General features: G+C 39.9%; 1 protein-coding gene and 1 pseudogene across 1 annotated transcript in view; one reads left to right on the forward strand and one right to left on the reverse strand.

Annotated features, from left to right (window-relative positions):
• Positions 1-1,987: 1,987 nt before the first annotated feature.
• Positions 1,988-21,038, forward strand: part of Adnp (activity-dependent neuroprotector homeobox) — a gene marked incomplete at its 5' end in the record, with an annotated part of 32,606 nt that continues 13,555 nt past the window's right edge. The window contains 1 exon segment of the mRNA XM_005392308.2: positions 1,988-2,162.
• LOC102022647 lies at positions 17,562-19,610 on the reverse strand (annotated as a pseudogene).

Below are 21,038 nucleotides of genomic sequence, written 5' to 3' on the forward strand. Positions count from 1 at the left end.
CCCGCGCCTGCCGCCCGCCCGGGGCGCGGGCCGCATTGTTGTTCGCGCCGCACCTCCGGCTGCTCTCGCTCCCGTGCACACTCCGCTGCGGACGCGCAGCACGTCCCGGCGCGGACCGCTACCTGGGCGCTGGTCGGGGGTCCAGGCGCCTCCTCCTGCAGCCCGACCCCCTTCTCCGCCCCGCCAGCCCGCCGACGCCCGCAGCCTACCTGGCCGCCCCGGGCTTTTGCAGCTGGAGGCATCTTCCCACCCCGCCCCCAGCCAGAGCCGCTCTTCGCGCATCCCTGGGACTAATCCCTTCCGCCCCCTTCCCAAAACGAGCCCCCCACGCACACCCCGATGCTTGGAACGAGCCTTCTGCCAGGCCTGCCCACCCCTAGCTGGGGGAGGGGGGAGTATGCTGGGGGGCGGGGAGCACGCGTGGTAAGGAGGGAAAGTCTTTGCCTCCCCGGTGCCATCCTGCCTCCCCAACGTGCTAGGCTTCACTCCTGTCCTGATCTCAGTCCTCCACCACCCCCTTTTCTCAGCCTCAGTTGCCTGGTCAGCACGGCCTCTTAGGACCTTTCTGAGCCTCAACTTTGCAGTAAGATGGCAGAAAATGGAAATTCAGAAAGCTGCGAAAAAGTGTTTTTTTTTTTTTTTTTAAATGCAATGAATGAGGAGTAGTTCTTTGACCACCCTCTTGTGTGACCACTCTCTTATTCACCTCTTCTTTCCTTTGGGGTGCCCCCCCCCACCTGGATGCCTGTCTGCTGGAAAAGGCGCGATTGCTTCTCTTCCTCTTCTGTCCAAGATTGGGCTCTAAAGTCTAATATCCTTTTTAGCTCTCTCTCTCTCTCTCTCTCTCTCACACACACACACACACACACACACAGACACACACAACACTTCCTACTGTTCTTGCATTCACCAGTTTCTCTGGACAGTTCTTGCCATAACCCCATTTCACAGACAAAGGCTTAAGAGGGAAAAAGAACAAAACTGTTTACTGTGTTTGCCATTTTAATGCTCTCCATCCCCACACACCCAGTACCCATCCCTGATGCTTGTTGTGCCTGTATCTTGAACCTTCAAAATGAAAAAAACAAATCTCTTGGCTGTCTTGATATAGTTTCTTTATAAATCTGCATTGTTGCTTCTGGTTTATGGCCATGAAAATACCAGCCCCCACCCAAAATGCACCGCAGCCAAGTCGGCTAAAGGCGATGAGTGTTGGAGTCAGTAGGGGGCGCATTCTCTGCACTGGGTAAGGCTGCAGAGGGGGGAAGGGCCCCAGAGCTAGAACAGGATGTGCTTCACAGCGCCTTCTACAGACCATGGGAAAATGGGCCCAGCAAGACACACACTCTTAGTTGGTGAGCTGACAGCAACATGGCGAAGGATTGAGTCAAGAGCAGTGATTTTATATCTTGTAAGGAATCCACTCTGTACTTTGGAAGTTTTCTCTTTTTTACTTTTTCAAAACTGTTGACCCACAGAAAGTCCATTTGTTCTTGACAAATCACCTTGTCACACATCCTTGGGTCATGGTTTGTCTTTCTCTGGAATTCTCCACCTAAAGCTTTTCAATGTGTCAACATATCTTTCCAAGGTCAGCTGATAAAGGGAAAGTTTAAAACCAGAGAATAGCAGGTTTGGGGCATTGTTGTTTAGTCCAAATTTTCATAGTTGAAACCTTTCCAACTCTTTAAAAGTGAAAAATTCTTCTTGAGGGATGTTAGGTTTTCATGGGGTAGTAATTTTCATAAGCATCATAGACTGGTGTCATGATTTGCAAAGCGTTGTTGACAAACATCAAGCCCATGTTCACTTCTTCATTGTCAAACTCAACAGGATTAATTGTAAAATTTCGTTTCCCTCCAACTTTGGACTTAACCAGTAGCCAACAACCAACCTTCACAAATGTTGACACCAGTCTTCTGTGAACACCCACTTTCTTAGGGTGTGGGAATTTCTATAGATTTTACTCCTCTTATTATTTCCATAGGTGTGAGATGCACAATGCGAGACCTAGGCCCCAGCTTTTGCACCATGATGCACAGGGTTGTACTTTTTGTACTGAACTGATAGGTGGCCTAGTGGTTATGCCCTGTACTGCCATTTTGAGGATCTGGACTCCGTTTCCTGCCTTGCTCTTTGGACTACATTGTCAATTCACACCGGTGGGTATATTTATTTGGGAGGGTGGGAATTGCAGCACAGGGAAGCCAGAGATTTTTTTCTGCTTTAGTCACCACCAAAGCCAACATTTCCAAACTTTCAGCCTAGCCACATTCCTCAAGGAACTGTTTAAAGCTGTTTGCACTAGTGGATTCTGACCATGTAAAGAGAATTAAGAAATGACTTAATGGCTTATTTAAGAGAAATTTTAAAGATGCCAACACTGTGATCATTTGAATTATGCACTCTTGCATATTAAGTTTGAATACTCAACTGCTGTTATTTTGATGATCAGTCAAAAATTTAGAAGTTGCTAAACTTCTAAAATCTTAAAGATGTGATGATGAGGGGCTAGGGGTATAGCTCAGGAGTAAGATGCTTGCCCAACATACTTAGGACCCTAGGGTTTCATCCCCAGCACTGCAAAGAAAAGTAGTGAAAAGATCTGATGAAAACATGTGGGGGGATAAACTTTTTCTTACTACCAAACGTTGACAGTGGTTATTGATACTTGTGGTTACTTTAAGAAGTTGTGTCAAGTATCATGCAGATACCTGTGGGAAACTCAGTGAATGAATATATTTGATACATAGTTAACCAGTTGGTGCTTAAAGGTGAATTTTGATAATCACTTCCAAAATAAATTTTGGAGAGTGAAAAATACAGCAGCTTGGTTCAGATATTTCTCTAGAAACTACATTGCTTTTAAAGCTTTTTCATAATTACAGAATCCAGTATTTAATATAAATGGGATTATTTCTTATTTTTAATGCTGTTAGTATTTGTTGAACAGATACGTCTTTGGCGTGTACTTAGTATTTGATATAGTTGAATAAGTTCTTAAAATAAGTAATTTGAAGGCAGTTTGAGTGCATATTTGAAAGTTTGTAAGGGTGCATTTGTGTGACTTAGCAAATTGTAAGATAGTTTGTTAACTGATGTTCTAGTGGCAATACCCATTTTCCCCTTGCAGGAAAACTTCCTGTGAGCCCTTAGCATGTATTCTTAGAGTTTCAAAGATTTCCTAGTTTTGACATTCTCAAAAAATAAATAGATAAATAAAAAGGTGAAACACTTGGGTTTGCTAATTGGAATTTACAGTCAGTAAATTAAGCATTCAGTAAACTACAGCTAAATAGCTTCAGTTTACTAGAGTGTTGTTTACTTGAGCTTTAAGCTGAAATTCCTTCTTTACCTTGACCATTGTTGTAGTATTTCCTAAGATGACCTTACTAGAGGCTGCTATACATTGAAACTAACCAACTTTTTCATTTTGGTTCTTATAGTCCCTGTATGGAAAATATAAGCAGGTGGGCCATGAATCTCAAATAACCCCAGCCCTGCCGATCTAAAAGGTCACTAAATTTTAAACATACTGTGAATTTGCTTTGCTTTTTTTTTTCTCTTTAAACTAGATTGCTGGGGCAGTTCTGATATTATTTTATTCAGGTAAAATTTCACATTGTTGAACAGATTAAATTTCATCAGCCCTTGCAGGTAACCAGTCAGATTTTTTATCACACAAAAATGGCTTTTGGTTTTCATTGATAGATTGGTAGATGGATGAATGAATGTAGTGTTTGATTATTAAAAGTGTAGATATATAAGGTATACTGCATTTGAAATTATTGGCTGCCTTGTAAGATATTTCAAAAATATCTTACTTAAAATAATTTTTAGTACTGAAAGCTGCACTGATGGATAGGTGATAATAAACAAAAATAAGAAAATTAAAATATTCAGAATATGGTGCTTATTTAAATGGTATACACATGCCGTCAACAAATTTAATTGTCAGAGTTGCAGTTTATAAAGTAGACCTATCTTGTTATAAAAGAGAAAGTGCTCACTGATATTTGATACAGAGGGGAAGAGAAAAGAACTGTAGAATTTAATTATACTTTTTGTCTTGAGAATTATATATGAGTAACAAGGCAGTATAGGTTGTAATAGACCCTGGAAGATGGAGTTCATTAATTGAGGGGGTATACATGTGTGTGCATACACATAAAATACAGTTCAGTTTTTTAGAGTTGAAAGTGATAGTCAATAAATAGAAATTACAAGTCCCAAGTATTAGAAATGTAGTTTGGGGATAATAAATTTAAGTATGGGTGAAAAAACAGAATTAAACTTACAGTATTAAACTTAGATTTTGTTTTTTTAATTAGCATGCTTATCTCTTAAGAATAAACATTTTTTTAAATGATGTAAAAGAACCCTAAAAAATTTTCTTTTTAACATTAGAAGCTGTGGTTTTCAGAAAGGTGCCTATAACTGTTGTGCATTAAGCTACTTGTTCAACCTTATCTTCCGAAGGACTTTAAAAGAATGTCATAAAGCCTGTTGTGTCTGACAGAAAGTAAAATAATTTCAGGAGTATTTACTTTTATTTACTTGCCTGAGAGGCATACACAGTAGCAGAAATGTTGCTTCCCTATGTAAATAATTTAATTATAGTTAGATTCGAAGCGCTTACTTGACATGTTATTAGCATCACATACACTCAGTTTTTCCTCCTCTGGTTGTTGAGTGAAGTTGTGGTATTACTTTGGAATTAATGCTGTATTTTGCTAAAGTACCCCACTGTTGGTTAGTACTTTCTATATTGTTTGGAAACCTGGTGTTTGCAACTAGTGTAAGCCAAATCCCCCATTAATGAGCCAAATTAATACTTGAATGCAAAGGCTGTTTTTTGTTTGTATATTGGCACTGTCCATCTTGTTCATTGAGATACTTTATAGGGTAAGCCATCCGTGTTTTACCCAGTCTGTGTGACCGTTATGACCTCATGGCTTTTTTGTTTGTTTGTTTTTTTCTGTCTGTCCTGTTAATTAGAGAGTGAAGGGAGGATGATTATGTTAGTTTCTCAGGGTCGTAGCATTCTTTACACCTGAATTTTGTTGTGACCTACCTTTACTGTCTACCAGTTTAGGGCTCAGCTTAAGTGAGAATCCATATTTTGCTTCACTGAAGAAGGTGACTCTTTTCATGTGTCCTGCTTCTCAGTTTGGGCTATGAGTATATCGACTCAATTGTGTAAGGGATATATGTACATGTATGTGTGAGAAGTCGCAGGTAATATGTGAGCTATGTAGAGTGACAGTTTTGATTGAGGATGTTATTTTTATTTTCCATTGAAAATGCAAGATTCTTACTATTTTAGTTCTGGGGTCTTTCATCTCCATGTAAATTCACTGTCCTCTGCTTTTAGCTCTTTCAGAGGTACTTCCAAGCTTCCTTGGTATTACTGATCACTACCTTAGTTCCAAGACAGCTGCTAGAGAAATCCTGGAACCTGTCAAGAATTTCAGCAGTGTTTTGGAAATAAAAATTTGGAAAATAAAAGGCCACCATACAAGACTCTGGATAGAGTTTATGGAGACTACTCCGACCAGATACCACAATTCAAGATTTAAGATACAGCATGAAAGTATGCACATAATCTGGAAGAGACTAGTACATCCTTTGGTCAGCCTGTAGAATTAAAAATAAATTATGTACAAATCCTCACACTTTCCCCAGTAAAGAGAATGTAATTTAGTCACGTAGCTGTGAAGGTTATTATTGATGTGTCACTTCTCATGTGACTTGGTTGATACCTAGTAAGGATAAAATGTGTAATGGTCCTCTTGGCCTTTAGATGTTATAAAATAATATTTTATTTTCCAAGTACTTTCACATAAACCATTAGCAAATCTCTCAGTACTGCCCTTGTTTGGCAGATGGGCAAGTCAAGTTGTACCACATATGAAGTGAGCCACAGAATATTTCTGGGCTGGATCCCTGACCTATGCTTGAAACACAGACCTTCATAATGCTCCTGAGAGTTATTTGGCTAATGAGGATGCATATGAATGCTTCATAATTTCATAGTGATGTTTTGTGCTTATACACCAGTTTACACCCACAGATCATAAATGGGTTCTACAGTTAAAAGAGGCCAGTCATGCGCCCATCAGGAAAGTAAGGGTTTTAATTGTGCAAGTGGCATTTACTTGAAATAGCATATGTCTGCTTGGAGGTTACCTGTATATGGGTCTCAAAAGAAACTTTGAGGGTAAATACTACTGCTGTATACTACCTGTATATGGGTCTCAAAAGAAACTTTGAGGGTAAATACTACTGCTTTTCCTAATGTTTTGGTTCAGGACACTCTTACTCCTTCTCTGTTCTGAGTACTTATTTTTGCTTAGATAATTGCTGACTTTTGCTCTTTTTCTGAACCCTGTGTGCTCACTCCATTCGAGATCTGTTGAAAAGTTGGATGTAGTGCTGCACACCAATTATCCCAGCTGCTCTAGAGCCTTAAGGCAGGAGGAGCTCAAATTTGAGGCCAGAGTGGGCAACTTAGCAAGACCCTCTAGGAAGAGCTTGTGCAGATTTGTGCTTCCCTTGCAGATCTGTACTGCTGTCCTTTGCTGGTGGAAGCTGGTGACTTGAGAACCTTAAAAGTGGTCTCTTGAAACCTAGTGTATCTGAGGAAATATTTTCTAGTGGAAATAAGACAGAATTAAGTTGTCTGGTGAAAGAGGTAAACTGAGGCTGAGCATCTTAATACAAGGAATGCTTAGAATTCTGGTTGAAGATCAGTTATTCTTAAAAACAGCAACAAAAAAAATACAAAACATCACTGGGAAATATGTGAAGATTGAGCCATCAAGTGGCAAAATCTGCTACAAGATTGCTTTTCAGAAACTGTCTTTGGTTAAGCCTTGATCCTGGGAAATGAATCTGCTTTTAAGAACTTGAGAACACAGATTAGATATTACTCAAAAGTGGTGAGAAAAATACATTTTTCTGGTACTATGGGAAAATTATTTCTGAGTAGTTTCTGTAGGGTGCGAAAAATTTATTAGCGTAGTGGTAAAAGTTTTTTCTTGCCATTTAGATAAAAAGACGTGACATGTTTCTGTAGTGATTGTAAATGGGCAGATCTGCCTTGTTCCCTTAGGCTTATTTGTGAATGGTTTCCTTTTTCTACTTTCTTAAGCCAAGTTGCCCACTTAACTGAGAGCAAGTGGCTCTGAGGCTGGGAAGTTCTTCCATATGCAGCAGGGTGCCAGAGTCACTTTTGATGATATGTTTCTACGTTGCTACAGTACTTGTTAAAACAAAGTGAATTGGGAACTGCTCTCCATCTCACACACACTCCCTAAATCTAGATTAGTATGTTATAAAGTGTTCTCAAGTTTTTCTTTTTAGGCAGTGAGGCATCTGCCTTTCAAATAAAATTTTGTGTGAATTATTTTTTTCAGTACAATGCTGGGGATTGAACCCCTGGCCTTTGCACTTAGCAACATCCTTGCTCCTTTTTTAATTTTTACTTTGAGCTAGGTCTCACTAAGTTGCCCAGGCTGGGCTGGAACTTGGAATCCTTCTTCCTCAGCCTCCCAGAGTGCTGGGATTACGGACATGTGCCACCACAGCCAGCTAAGTTTTATATGAATTCTTTTTTTTTTTTTTTTTTGTCCTTTTGAGACAAGGTCTCGCTATACAGTTCAGGCTGGCCTTGAGCTCACTTTGTAGCCTAGGCTGGTCTCGAACTTGGAACGATCCTCCTGCCTCAGCCTCCAAAGTGCTAAGATTACAGGCGTGCACCACCACACCCAGCTATATGAATTCTTAAATTGATGAGGGTGAGCGATTACACTTCTGGTTGTTGAGCTTTTGTCTTGTTCTAAAGGCATTATTTTCCCCTTCCATCTCTATATACATTCTGTTTCCTCAGGAAGGCAGCCTGAAAACATTAAGTTCCAGTGTGCTAGAAATTCTGGTGGTCACAGCTAGGATTCTTGTCTGAAATCTGAATTGTCAAAAGTAACAAGATGAGCAGCAATATACCAGTTTTCAGTTTCAGGCAGTGGTCTTTTGTTCTGAAGATACATTTTAAAAAGAAGTGACCCCTATTTTTATAAAATGTATGCAAAACCTAGATCACACCTTCATGTTTCTACATAACTGTAAGTCACCTAGGTTTATTTAAGGTAGTTGCAAGTGTTTTATTGCATAAGCATTTCACATAACACTGAGCTTGTAAAGTTAAGAATATCCTCTTAACTTGAATGGGTTACACAGATACAGTTAAAGAATTGCATAAAAACACTGTTGTGTGTTTATAGGTACAGGTGCACATTATAATGTACATAGGAACATATATAATGGCAATGATATCTGATTCTTAGTAATAACAACCGTCTAAACTAAGGGAGATACCCTGTTGTGAACCTAGAACTTTCAGAGCAGTTTTCTGGTGTGATTCCGTTTAAGGTAATAATGATAACTACTTTAAGTATTAATTTACATCATATCATTTAGTCTTTCTGACAGTTCAACAGTATCATACATTAAGGACACACTTCTAGAGGTTGAGTGACATTTTTAGGGTGCAAGCTAGTAAGTGGGCAGAGCAAGAGTGTAAGCCAGATCTGATCAGCTGTAGAGTAAATTCTGTATTTCACCATCTTTTCTAGTAAAGAACAACTTTTATTGTGCTTGCTTATCACCCTACTTTAAAATGTTTGACATTAGGTAAAAAATACTTACTTGCGACTCATATATCAGGCAAATTTTGTCTGTGAAAAAAAAGTTTTATTAGAAAACATAAATTTTAATTGAAGCAATGAGGTTTACCCTCAGAAAGATTCTTTTTCCTTCATTTTGCTAAGACCCCAGTGTCTTATTACTAGATACCTAAGGCAGTGGTAATTTCATAGATCTTTCTGATTGAGTGGGTCTGGAATGTATATAAGCTCCCTCAGGTGATTTTGCCCCTGGTGTGTACTATGTACTCACCTAATTGCCTTTTCTAGACATTTCTTAATGGGACCTGCCAAACATGACCAGGTTAATCCTCTTAAAAGTGCAAGTAAAAGCATATTAAGTCTTGGGGGCTAGGAATATTGCTCTGTGGTAGAATCCTTGTCTAGCATGCCTGGGTTTGATTCCCAGCCCTCTCACCCCAAAACCAGATCACTTCTGTACTTCAACACCTGCAGCATCTCCTTGGGTGCATAGCAGACGTGGCAGTGGACTCTATTCACATTAAAGGTCTTCCATCCTGTTCTTAGTTGGTCTTTCCAACCTTGTCATTCATTATTGCTCAGCAACTTGACAGAGCTGCCATTCTACATGGACTACTAATTCTTAGACCTCCTTGCTTTCCTGCCTTTGACACTATGTCAAGTTTTTTGCAGTAGTACCATGCAGATTCTCAGGCTTAGTGACCCCAGCTCAGCAGCTCCTTCCATCCTGTGCTGGGAATGAGCACCCCACATTTTCTGAAGTCTTGAATAGAAACACATCATCCCTTCTACTGTAGATACTTAGGAGGCATGGTATCTATAAGCCCTTTTTAGACAAGGCCATATTCAGTCTTTATTAAGTGCCTGCTTTGTGCCACCAGCCACTGATACAGATGAGATACAGCAGGAGGAAAAAAATAAAAAATAGTGACCTTTTAATGTACCTGCTTTGTACTACTGCATGTTCTAAGAATTCTATTGAGTCTATCAGTGAAAGACCGGGAAAATTAACTTGAACAGTGATTATGTTGTGATTATAATATACAGACTAAAATATTCTTTACTGGTGGTATCAGGTAATAGTTTCAAGTCGTGTTTTTCTAAATCTTTAAAATCACCTACATATAATGAGCATTTCAAATAAGTTAAAGCTCTTGTGTTAACAGCGTGATTATAATTTGAATCATTGATAATACAGTGATCCAAGCAGTTTATTAATAATTTTTGGTTAATAAAGTATACCAGCATGAAAAAAAAAACAGCTTAAAAGTGCTACATTAAATTTTTTTTCATTCTCTTACCTGCAAAGGGCTTTGTATTTTTCCTAGGACCTCTTACTTTTGCAGTTGTACTTTTTTAACTGAAAGAAACTAAAGGTGATTTGAAAATTTAGCATATGGAAATTCTCTGAGGATCTTTTTTGTGCTGCCACACGCTCAGTTTTCTAAAGCAAAAATGACTGAATTCATTGAAGTAACCCCAGCTGTATTAAATCTGTTAGTTAAGGCAAAGTGAATTAGGACCATTATTGCCAAAAGTGATATATTACACTGGTGATATATATGATATGTGTTCCTGGCTTCTGAAGGTGGAGCAGATTTGCCAAGAAAATGAAGTCTCTTCTAAGATTTTTTTAAGTACTTTAAAGAGACCCAAGTTCCATTATCGTATTACTGTAGAGTACCCAATGTAACAGTGTTCAGAATGATTAGGAAATTTATAAAGACATTGAAAGTTCTGTATTACCTCTAGGAACTTGCTCTAGAACAGTGGTGGCAAATCTATGACACACATGCCACGGCAGGCTGTTTGTATCATTGAAAGAACTATTCTAGTAGGTTCACCATCACTGCTCTAGAGGGTCTACCCTATTCTAAGGAATCTTGACAAATGCATGATCATAATTCAAATGTCTGTCAATGATAAGTGCCCTGATTTTGAACCCAGGCTACCACTGTTAAAATCACAGGCAAGGGCCAGGGATGTGGCTCAGCAGCATAAGCATCTGCCTGGCAAGTGCAAGGTCCTGAGTTCGATTCCTGGTACCAAAAGAAAAAATTACAAGCAAACTAACTGGGTACGGTGGTGCATGCCTATAGTTCCAGCACTTGGGAGACTGAGGCAGGAGGATTTTGGGACTTAGAAGCCAGCCTGAGCAACATAGCAAGTTGAAGACCTGCCTGAACTTCATAGTAAGACCTTATCTCAAAAAAAATTATGAAAACAAAATGGGTAACAGAAATGAATAGACATTTCTCAGCAGATGAATAAGTACACGAAAAAATGTTTAACATCTCTGACGATTAGAGAAATGCAAGTTAAAACAGTGAAATTCCATCTTACTCCAGAAAGAAGGGGTGTCATCGAGAAATGAAATAATAGGAAATGCTGGGGAGACCATGGGTAAAAAGATTCTTTCTCCATTTTTGGTGGGAATGTAAACTGATACAACTACTGTGGAGAATCAGTATGAAGATTCCTGCAAAAAACTGAAACTAGAAATTCCACTCTACACAGCTACATATTCCCCTTCTATGTATCTTTCCAAAAGAGTTAAAAGACGCAGTACAGTGATATATGCATACCTACATTTATAGCAACACAGTTCATAAAGCTAAACCTTAAAAGTGGCCTATATGTCCAGCCAATGAATGGATAAAGAAAATGGTATTTATACACAGTAGAGGGCTGGGGATTTAGCTCAGCAGCAAAGCGCCTGCCTGGCAAGTACAAGGTCGTGAGTTCGGTTCCCAGTACCGGAAAAAAAAAAAAAAAAACACAGTAGATTGCTGCTCCACCACAAAGGATAAACTTCACTCATCTGTAGGAAAATGGATGCACTTTGAGACCATAATGTTAAGTAGTGTCAGACATACAAGCTTAAATATTGAATGGTTTCTCTTATGTGAGAAACCTAAAATATAAATAAAAAGCAAAATAGAAAACATAATAGGAAATAGGGAGATCTTTTGCAAATGAGGACTAAACAGTGGAACAGGAAGAAGTGGATGGAAAAGGAATTAAGATGTATTATGTCCATTTACCAGCTCCACAAGGAATGTGATCATTACACACTACAAACATGTACTAATAAAAAAAATTTTTTAATTAGTGCCCTGAGGGGAAAATTTAAAAAATAAAATCACAGGAAAAACCTGTCTTCTTCCATACTTGTGCTGTTTCCTTAATCTTTTCTAGTGGCCGCATTAAAGTTTTAACTCCCATATACATTAAAAACCTTACCATTTTAGCCATTTTTAGGTCTACAGTTATTTAACATTGCATACATTCACACTGCTGTAAGAAAAGTGAAACTACCAAAATATTCTTATTTAACGTGATATATCACCCCAAAAAAACATGATAGATCCCAAATATTATCTCAATATACCAAAATTTTCATGAAGATATTTATGAGGTTTTTCATTCATACAAAGTCTTGCAAATTTCCGAGTACATTTTATATTTGGTTTTTCTCCGGTACCGGGAACTGAACTCACGACCTTGCGCTTGCCAGGCAGGCACTTTTGCCGCTGAGCTAAATCCCCAGCCCCCCATGTGTTAACAGTTACTACCTTACCTTTGAGTAAAATTTTATAAGCTACGTTCTTTGCCACATGAATGTTTTGCTTTTGTAATTTTGGTAACAGCTTTATTGAGATGTACAGTCATACCTCACAAACCCTTCTGTTTGCAAATAAAAAGCATTCCACACAATTTTGCTTCTGTTCACAAATTCCTCATCAGGTGACAAACATGACCGCATACACACTCAGCCATCTTCCCCAAAATCATAAAACAAATTAAGTTCATAAACTGGGGTGCCATTGTAGTTTTTGTCACACAATTTACCCATTTAAAGTGTATAATTCAGTGGTTTTTAGAGTGTTAACAGAATTGTGCAACTACCCATCTGACCCTATCCCGTTCTCATAACCCTAAGCAACCTTAATCTTGTATGTATGGATTTGCCTGTTGCAGTTCCCATATACAGTCACACTATTAGAAAAACATGCTTAAAGTGTCATCAATGAGGAATTGTTAAAAGAGAGACATATGTCTATTTTTTGAAATGCTGTCATGTTAAGCATACCTAGGTTACAGTTTTCCTTTTGCCAGATTGTATAGCTACCATTCATAGAGCCTTCCAATGTGAGTATGCAGTGGCTGTTAGCATCTACAGTGACTGCAAGAGCGCTCTAAGGCAAGTGTGCCCAGAGCTGAGTTACTGTTTCCATACTTCTGTGGATGTGATGGGATCATTCCACTAACCTTAGGTTTATACACATTCTTACTGTTTCAACCATTTGTCCTTGGTTGGCTGAACTTTTTAATTTTTTAAAGGCCATTTCAACACTGGGTTTAAGAGTTCTGTTGAGTCCATCAGTTAAAACTAGGAAAATTCGTCAGAGAAATGGTAATACTGTGTAACACAAATACTACTTTACTGCTGATGTCAGGAAATAGTTTCAGGTCATGTTTTTCTAAATCTCTTAGGTATTGAAGTTCTGTACTTTCAAGTATATGTGTGTAACATGCTGCTGTTTGTTTCTGATGAATGTCAGAACTCCGAGACTCATCAGTATGGGTGGAGCACTGCATCCTGGTCCTAGAGTGTGGCCTTGAGACCCAGCTATCACAGCCAAGCAGTTGCTTCATCTTACCTACTAATCTGCAACATGAGGAGAATTTAAGTTAGGCAGCGTTTGGGTGCTTTAAGTGATTCAGAATGTTGCTTTTTCATAACAGGTATCAGTTACTACAATGGGCCCTCAAATTACCAATAGAATTTTAGGTTTAACTTACAATAAAAGAGGTTTAACTTACAATAAAAGTCTTTGAGTTATGACCTGAATGCCAGCCACTTGTATGGTTGTAAACAAAGACTCGCAGTGTTAGAAAAGTATATGTAAGCATAGATACATATGCGTCAGTCTGAGCCCATATGTGTGTGTGTGGACATGATTTCAGTCGGTGCTTTATGTAATTGCTACAAAATGAAAAGAAGCCCAAAAGAAGCTAAGGAAGGGAAGGTAAAGAAAGCAATTGCCATTGAAAAGAAGGAAATTCAGCCGGGTGTGGTGGCGCACACTTATAAACCCAGCACTTGGAAGGCAGAGGCAGGAGGATCTTTGCAAGTTGGAGACCAGCCTGGGCTACACAGTGAGCTCAAGGCCATCTGAACTACATAGCGAGAATCTGTCTCAAAGACAAAAAAAAAAAAAGGAAATTATGGAGAAATGAGAGGCGTTCGTGCAACCTATCACACTAATATGTACAGCATGTAGAAAGCCACCATCTCGACAGTCTTACCGAGAAAAGATTGTATAAGGAAGCTAGTGTTGCTAAAGGTGTTACTCAAATTAGTCACCATCAACAGTGTTAGACAAGGTAGAAAGACTATTGACAGGCTATTAATAGTGTGGATAAACAAAAGGCAGATGGCAGGTTATAGCCTGAGTATAATTTGTGGAAAAGATAGATAAATGCACATCTTATAAAGGATAATAAACCAAGTGATAGTGGTGAAACATATCAGTAAGGGGTGGTTTCACAATTTTAAAGCAAGAACTGGGGTTCATAGCATAACTAGGCAAGGTGAAGTAGTCAGTGCTGATAAAAGGGCTGCTGAAAATTATATACACCACTTCAAAACAATGACATAGAGAAATGGTTTTGACTCTTACCAAATTTTCAATTGTGATGAAGTTGGCCTTTTATAGAAGAAAATGCCCGGGAGCATATACATTACCCAGGAAGAGAAGAAAGTAGCAGGCCACAAGCCTATGATGGATAGGCTAACCTTATAGCTATGTGCTAATGCGAGTGGTGACCTCAAGATAGAGCCTCTCTTAGTTTATTACCCTGAGACCCCTAGATTATTCAGAAAACATAAAAGTCATAAAGAATAGGCTAGGGGTCATGTGCAGATCTAACACAAAAGCCTGGGTAACAAGAGTACTTTTTCTTGAGCAGATCAGGGAGGCTTTCTGTCCTATTAAGAAATACCTAGAGGACAAAGGTTTACCACTCAAGGCTCTCTTCATCATGGGCAATGCTCCTAGTCACTCAAGATTTGGAAGAAGAATTGGCTGAAGAATTCCTACGGCTCTCAGTCAAGTTCCTCCCACCTAATGTAACGCCTCGATTGCAGCCTATGGACCATGAGGTTATAGCTAACTTCAAGAAGCTGTGTACCAAGGAACTGTTCCTGAAGTGCTTTCAGATGGTCTCAGACAGATTTAACCCTTAAAGAGTTCTGGAAGGAACAGTACATCTTTTCCTGTGTGGGGTGAATTGAGAAATCCTGGGCCTATGTCTAAGGACACAAATCTGGCTGGAAGAAAGTGTAACATAAAATTACACAGCAGAGAAACTTCGAAAGCTGTGTAAGGGAGCCTGAGCTTTCAGTTGATGTGATTTATGACATTGTCAGTAGAGTCCAAAGGCTTACAGGTAGACAGTGGTGATTTTTGAGGAACTGGTGGAACACGCAGAGGAACTATCTACAGAGGAACATAAGCAAGTTGTGGCTGAACAACAGAGGGTGGCAGCTGAGCAGTATTCTGAGGAGGAGGGGGAGTATCAACAACCAGTGCAGCAAAGTTCTGAAATAAAGGAAATCCTGAAAAAATGGACAGAGCTACTACAAATTTGTAGAGAAGATCCACCCAGAGAAAAAGCCAGTCATTGTGTTCACTTAGTGATAATATCATGTCTTACTGCAGAAGAATGTGACAGAAAAGCTCGAAACAGATGACCTTAATGGCAGTTTTTAGTGCTGAAAATGCAGTCTCAAGACTGAGTGAGCCAGAAGAAAGCCATAGTAGGCTACAGACTCTTCCCAAGGAGAGAAAGGACACCAAAGAGCCAGATTCCTGATGTTCTTGTAGAAGGGGACTCTCCTTAGTGACCACCTTCCATTGTCATCTTCTCTTCCTTTAAGCCAAAGGTGTCAGCTTGAGTGGTGAGTATAGTATGAAATTGTTTCTGGTAAACTGGGCACATTTTACAGTTTTCTGGTGAATACACTATGAAAACTATAGTGTTTCTGATAAATTGTGCACCCTTTATATGCAACCCTTTTCTATTATGAAAAGTTGGTAAAGGAGTGCTTTGGGAGCTTTGGAATCCATTGTGGGTATTTCTGTTACTTCTTATGGGAAAAATAATCTTGACTTAAAACCAACTTGAGTTACAACCAGCCCTCATGAACAAATTGAGTTAGCATCAAGGGTCCACTGTATTGTAATGTAGAAATCAAGTCTCAAATCTTTTGCTTTCCCTAAAGGTTTTTACTGGACATCTGTTCTTTTTCATTTTGGAGACAGAATGCTTAAGCACTTCTATAACTCAGAACACTGGGGGGATTGTTAGATTCAGAACAGTTACCAGGCTAAGGATGGAGCTGGTATTAGAGCACTTGGGCACTAGGCCCTGGGTTTGTCACCAGCACCACACATCAAAAAAGTGTTTTTTCTCACCAGCTGCACCAGCCAATAATGAAAAGGGCAGCACATATTAAAAAAGAAAATAAGATCTCAGTTGATTATAGTCACGTGTGAAATGCCCCTCATACACATTTCAGGAGCCTTAATTAAATAATACCCAGAATTAGCATGGTGCTGTCTCTCTGTCTCCTCCATTTTGTCACACCCAGAATAACAGTTTATGTAGGCCACCAGACAGACGAGCTCTTGTACTTAAAAAATGAATGGCCTGTAAGATCACAGAACAAGTGGTGAAAAGAAGAACGTGATTAGCTGAGAGAAATTGGAAACTTGGGAGAAAAGAGGGAGTGTCTTAAAAATTTTAAGTTTCACAAATCTGATTAAAAATTGGATTTCTACAGTTGAACTGAGCCATGGATAGGCCATAAAATACTGTAAAAGTAAATAGGCTGGGGACGTAGTCATTGGTGTGCACTTCCCTCGTGTGCACGAGGGCCCTGGTTCATATCCCCAGCACCAGCAAAAATATCTGCAGAATTTGTGAACAGAGCTGTCTTGTCTAGTGTGGATTGAACTATGCAGGGGGATTTTGTACACCCTATACTCTAGGTCATTTGTCACAGACCTATGGCTCAAGTGCCAAAGCTCTAAAAGGTTTGCCATCGCTGAGGCCAGGAGACTCAGTGTTTCTTGGAGCAGGGTTGTTTGTAGAAGGGACTTGTTTACAGAAAGTGGTAAGAAATGCTCATTTAAATATTTTGCACAGGATGCTTTATTTGGGTAAATATTACCACTTTGCCTTGCAGAATTTAATTTCCCTGCTCAAGATATGGAAATGTAATTGTAAGGAATTGAATAATTGGTAATTGATATGGTTTAAAATGTGAAGAAAAAAATGAGGTGTGTGTGTGTAGAGGTAGTTTTGTATGGTGCTTTATTAAATTAACTGAATTCTTTTTATTAAATTGGGACGGTGGTAAAAGACCTGTGTGGTTAATAATTAAGAATAGAAGAAAATACAAAAGTCACATTTTCTCCTGCTTCTCCTCTTTTTTGGTTTTTCTCCGGTACCGGGAACCGAACTCACGACCTTGCGCTTGCCAGGCAGACGCTTTGCCGCTGAGCTAAATCCCCAGCCCCCTGCTTCTCCTCTTTTAAGAGTGTTCTGGTACGATTATCCTAAGCAGTATAATCGATGTTCATTATTCAGATTTCGCATTCAGAGCTGGGGATGTAGCTCAGTGGTGCAGTATCTGCCTTGCCCGAGCAGGGTCCTCAGTTCAATTCCCAGTACCAAAACAAAACAAACAGATTTAATATTCAGAGCTGGGCGTGGTGGCGCACGCCTGTAATCCCAGCACTCCGGAGGCTGAGGCAGGAGGATCGTTGCGAGTTCGAGACCAGCCTGGGCTACAAATTGCGCTCAAAGCCAGCCTGAACTGCATAGCGAGACCCTGTCTCAAAAATGGGAAAAAAAAAGATTTAATATTCAATACATGTGTCAACATTTGAAAAGTAGCTTCTCTTTCTAGTTGTTTCCAGAAGGCCGGTTTTGTACCCTTAGTTATACTTGTTTCCAGTAAGCTTAAGGAAAGATACTAAACTTTACTTTCTTACTTCAGTCTTCTTACTGCAATATTTTATATGCTAATCCAGAATAATACTCTGCCCCCTAGATAGAGAATTACCCATTCTGTGGTGTTTGAAATGAGGGTGGGCAGAGGTGGCATTAGAGTTGCTTTCTGTGAAGCACTTCTGGCATCTCAAAGGTCTTTTTGCCAGAGTTTCTAGGAGAGTTAAAGGTGAGGTACTGCTGCTCAGTGTTGTGTGTTTAGAGTGATTGCATGGTTGCTTTAAGACTGAATGTAGACTGTCAGTATGGTTCTTCATGAGAGAGTTCTAGCAAGGCTGTATAAGATCTATTTATAAATATACATTAGCCTTTTTACAACTGGTTTAATTATGTCAGATTTACTGCCTTGAAACAAGCTGTCTCTTCACCCCTTTAGATTCAGAGCCTAGAAAGTCTAGGAATAGACTAGAATAATCTTAGGAAAGAAAGAGGTTAATGAGTTATAAAAGGTTTTATTATGACCATGCAGTTTCTCAGATGAATGCAGACAAGTATTAAATATGTTGCCACAGAAGAGTAGGAAGGGCAGAGACTACATAAACATGGGAATGATGTTTTTTGCCTAGTTTTTCTCTTAACATCTCACAAGACCTGTTCACGAGAAAACAAAAAAAGGTACTGTCATGGGCAGGAGTAAAGTAACTGTTGTTTTGATTCTGTTCATGAGACACTTGTTTTTTTTTTTTTTCAAAAGGGACTTTATTTGTAAAAAGCCAAAGGGGCTCCTGGGATGACAGAACAGGCAGGCTGGCTTCTCAGGGGTCAGGGGCATTTGGGCAGATGCCCTTGAGTAGGGGGGCACCCTCCAACTCCTCTGAGTCACCCTGGGCTGCCTCGGGGACAGGCGGCCCTGGCTCAAAGACACGGGGTAAGCTTCAGGGGCCTCAGTTTCCAGCAATTCTGGAACAAGCTCCTCCTTGGTCACCGTTGGGGGTTCATCAGTCCCACCTGTAGGTCTAACCGAGGGCTGTCTCTCTCAGCCCAGCAGTGGGGGCTGAGCCTCCTCGGTGACCCCTTCTGGGGGTCCAGCAGGTGACACAGGGGGGCTGGGCTCAGTGCCCTTTTGCAGGGAGTCTTTGGAATGAAAACTCTGGTTTTGCTGTTCTCATCATTGAGATCCAGCAGGATGAGAGGGCCACCTTCTCAGGGACTGATGCCCCTGCCCTGCTGCTCTCAGCCATGGGATCTCTGCTCCGGCACCAGCCAGCCATCGCTCCTCCTCCTGAGCGTCCACCACTGGCACCCACTTGAAGATACGAAGGGAAGTGTCGCCCGCAGTCACCCAGCGCTTCTCCCACCATCAGACCTTCTCGATGATTACCATCACCTTCTTGATGTCATCCTTGGCCCGCCTCTGGGTCTCAGCCCGCACAGTCCAGCCAGCCATGGTGACAGCACTGGGGCCTGGCCGAGCCCGCAGTAGGGCCGCCTCCCATCTGGCGGACTCAGGCTCCATGCTAGGAGACTTCTTAAAATGCCTTTCCTTAGAAAACTGCCACAACAACTTAGCACTTTCAGTTAGCTCATTGATTGAAAGAAACTTCAAAAATCTGACTCCACAAGCATCAAGGCAAATGAAGTCCTCACTTGCCACTGTGAACATCAAAAGGATCATTTGAGGAGTAAATATGTGATTCTGTGTAAATTGTGATTATATTCTTCAATAAAGGTTTTACCCCCCCCAAAAAAAATTTTTTTAACTCTGGTGGGTCATGTAAATGACAGTATCAGCATTAACGAGAGTACTTTAAGTATCAAGGATCTGTATTTCTTACATATGAATCTGGGTTGATGTTATGAAAAATGAAAATGTTTATATTGTAGTAGCTTGAATGTCTTTCTTACTTTCTTTTGGTTTGGTTTTGCTTTTTTGGTTTAAGGCAGGGTCTTGCTACGTAGCTCAGGCTAGACTTGAAGTCACTGTGTAGCCCAGGCTGGCTTCAAACTCATGGCAATCCTGCTTCAGCCTCCCAAGTGGTGGGATTACCGATGTGCACCACTGCATCCAGCTTGTCTTTCCTGCTTTCTATGAAGTTAGAAAACACAGCTGCCATTTTTCTGCACCATCATTTGTACCCTGTGATTTAAACCACCCACTGGCTGTATTCTTTTTTAAAACTATTGAAATTCTTTCTCCTTTAGCCATCAGTCTTCATGCTTTGGTTAATTGCTTACTAAGCCCAGATTCTACATTTCAGTAGATAGCTGGTTTGGCATAAATGCACTATAGATTTAGTTTTGATTAGTGACTAATTTAAGAAGATACACGGAAACAGAACTTTTGTTCTCTGTAACCATCTCCACTTTTTATCTTAAATTTCACCAAAGATTCCCTTGGAAAAAAAGATTTTGCTCCTAAAAAAAAAGTTTGAAAACCACTGGTTTAGAGTATACAGCTTATGTTTAGGTATTACCAGGAAAAAGTAACCATTCTTGTATAGCACTACATGTTGTGTTAGGGATATTTTTGTGTGAAAATTGTAGGTTTGCATTCCTCTATGTAATTGATACATTAATTGTCACTCTGGTATATGTGTAGATTTTGGTTTCTAAAGAAACTATTAGAAAATGGCAGTTATACCTGCCACTGATGGAAAATTTGACATGCTGTTGTATTTACTGGCATGTTAAAAATTAGCACCATATACTTTGTGTATTTGTATGGTGTTGGGGATCAAACCCAGGCCCTCACACATGCTAGCAGTCTCCTCTACCCTAAGGCACATCTCCAGCCCATAGCACCACGTAATCTTCTTAGAAGTTTAGAAACATCAAGTAAGAGTCCATATTAAAATGTGAAGGTTTAATGTACTAAAAAGTGCTGTACTTCGATCCTTTGGAATAGCTTAAAATATAAGCTGGAAAATTTTGATTTGGAGGCTTTCTTTTCTTCTTGACTTGATATTTTGTGCCCAGCCAAAGATTTTTCGGTTGGATATTTTTTTGGTTTGGTTTGGTTTGGGTTTTTTGTTATTGGTCTTTTCTACCTTCTGATGTCAGAGTAATGTTTTTGTGCTTCTAAAAATAGGACTAAATGGTACCATCCTGACCTAGTAGCCTTCAGAGAGACTACCATAGACAGGCCCCCTAACTGTGTGTCCAATCTTACAAGTCTTACTTTGAGCTTCTAACCTGGCACTATCAGCTGGTGGGTTCTCCTCTACCTTCACGACCCAGACAAACCAGAGTGCAGCCTCTGACTAGATCCAGGACTTTTGGCAGAGAGGTTATTTCATAAATCATAATTAGATTTGTCAGTTAATGGTCTCT

Source organism: Chinchilla lanigera, unplaced genomic scaffold, assembly GCF_000276665.1.
Source record: "Chinchilla lanigera isolate Chin_1 unplaced genomic scaffold, ChiLan1.0 scaffold00044, whole genome shotgun sequence".
NCBI classification, from domain to species: domain Eukaryota; kingdom Metazoa; phylum Chordata; class Mammalia; order Rodentia; family Chinchillidae; genus Chinchilla; species Chinchilla lanigera.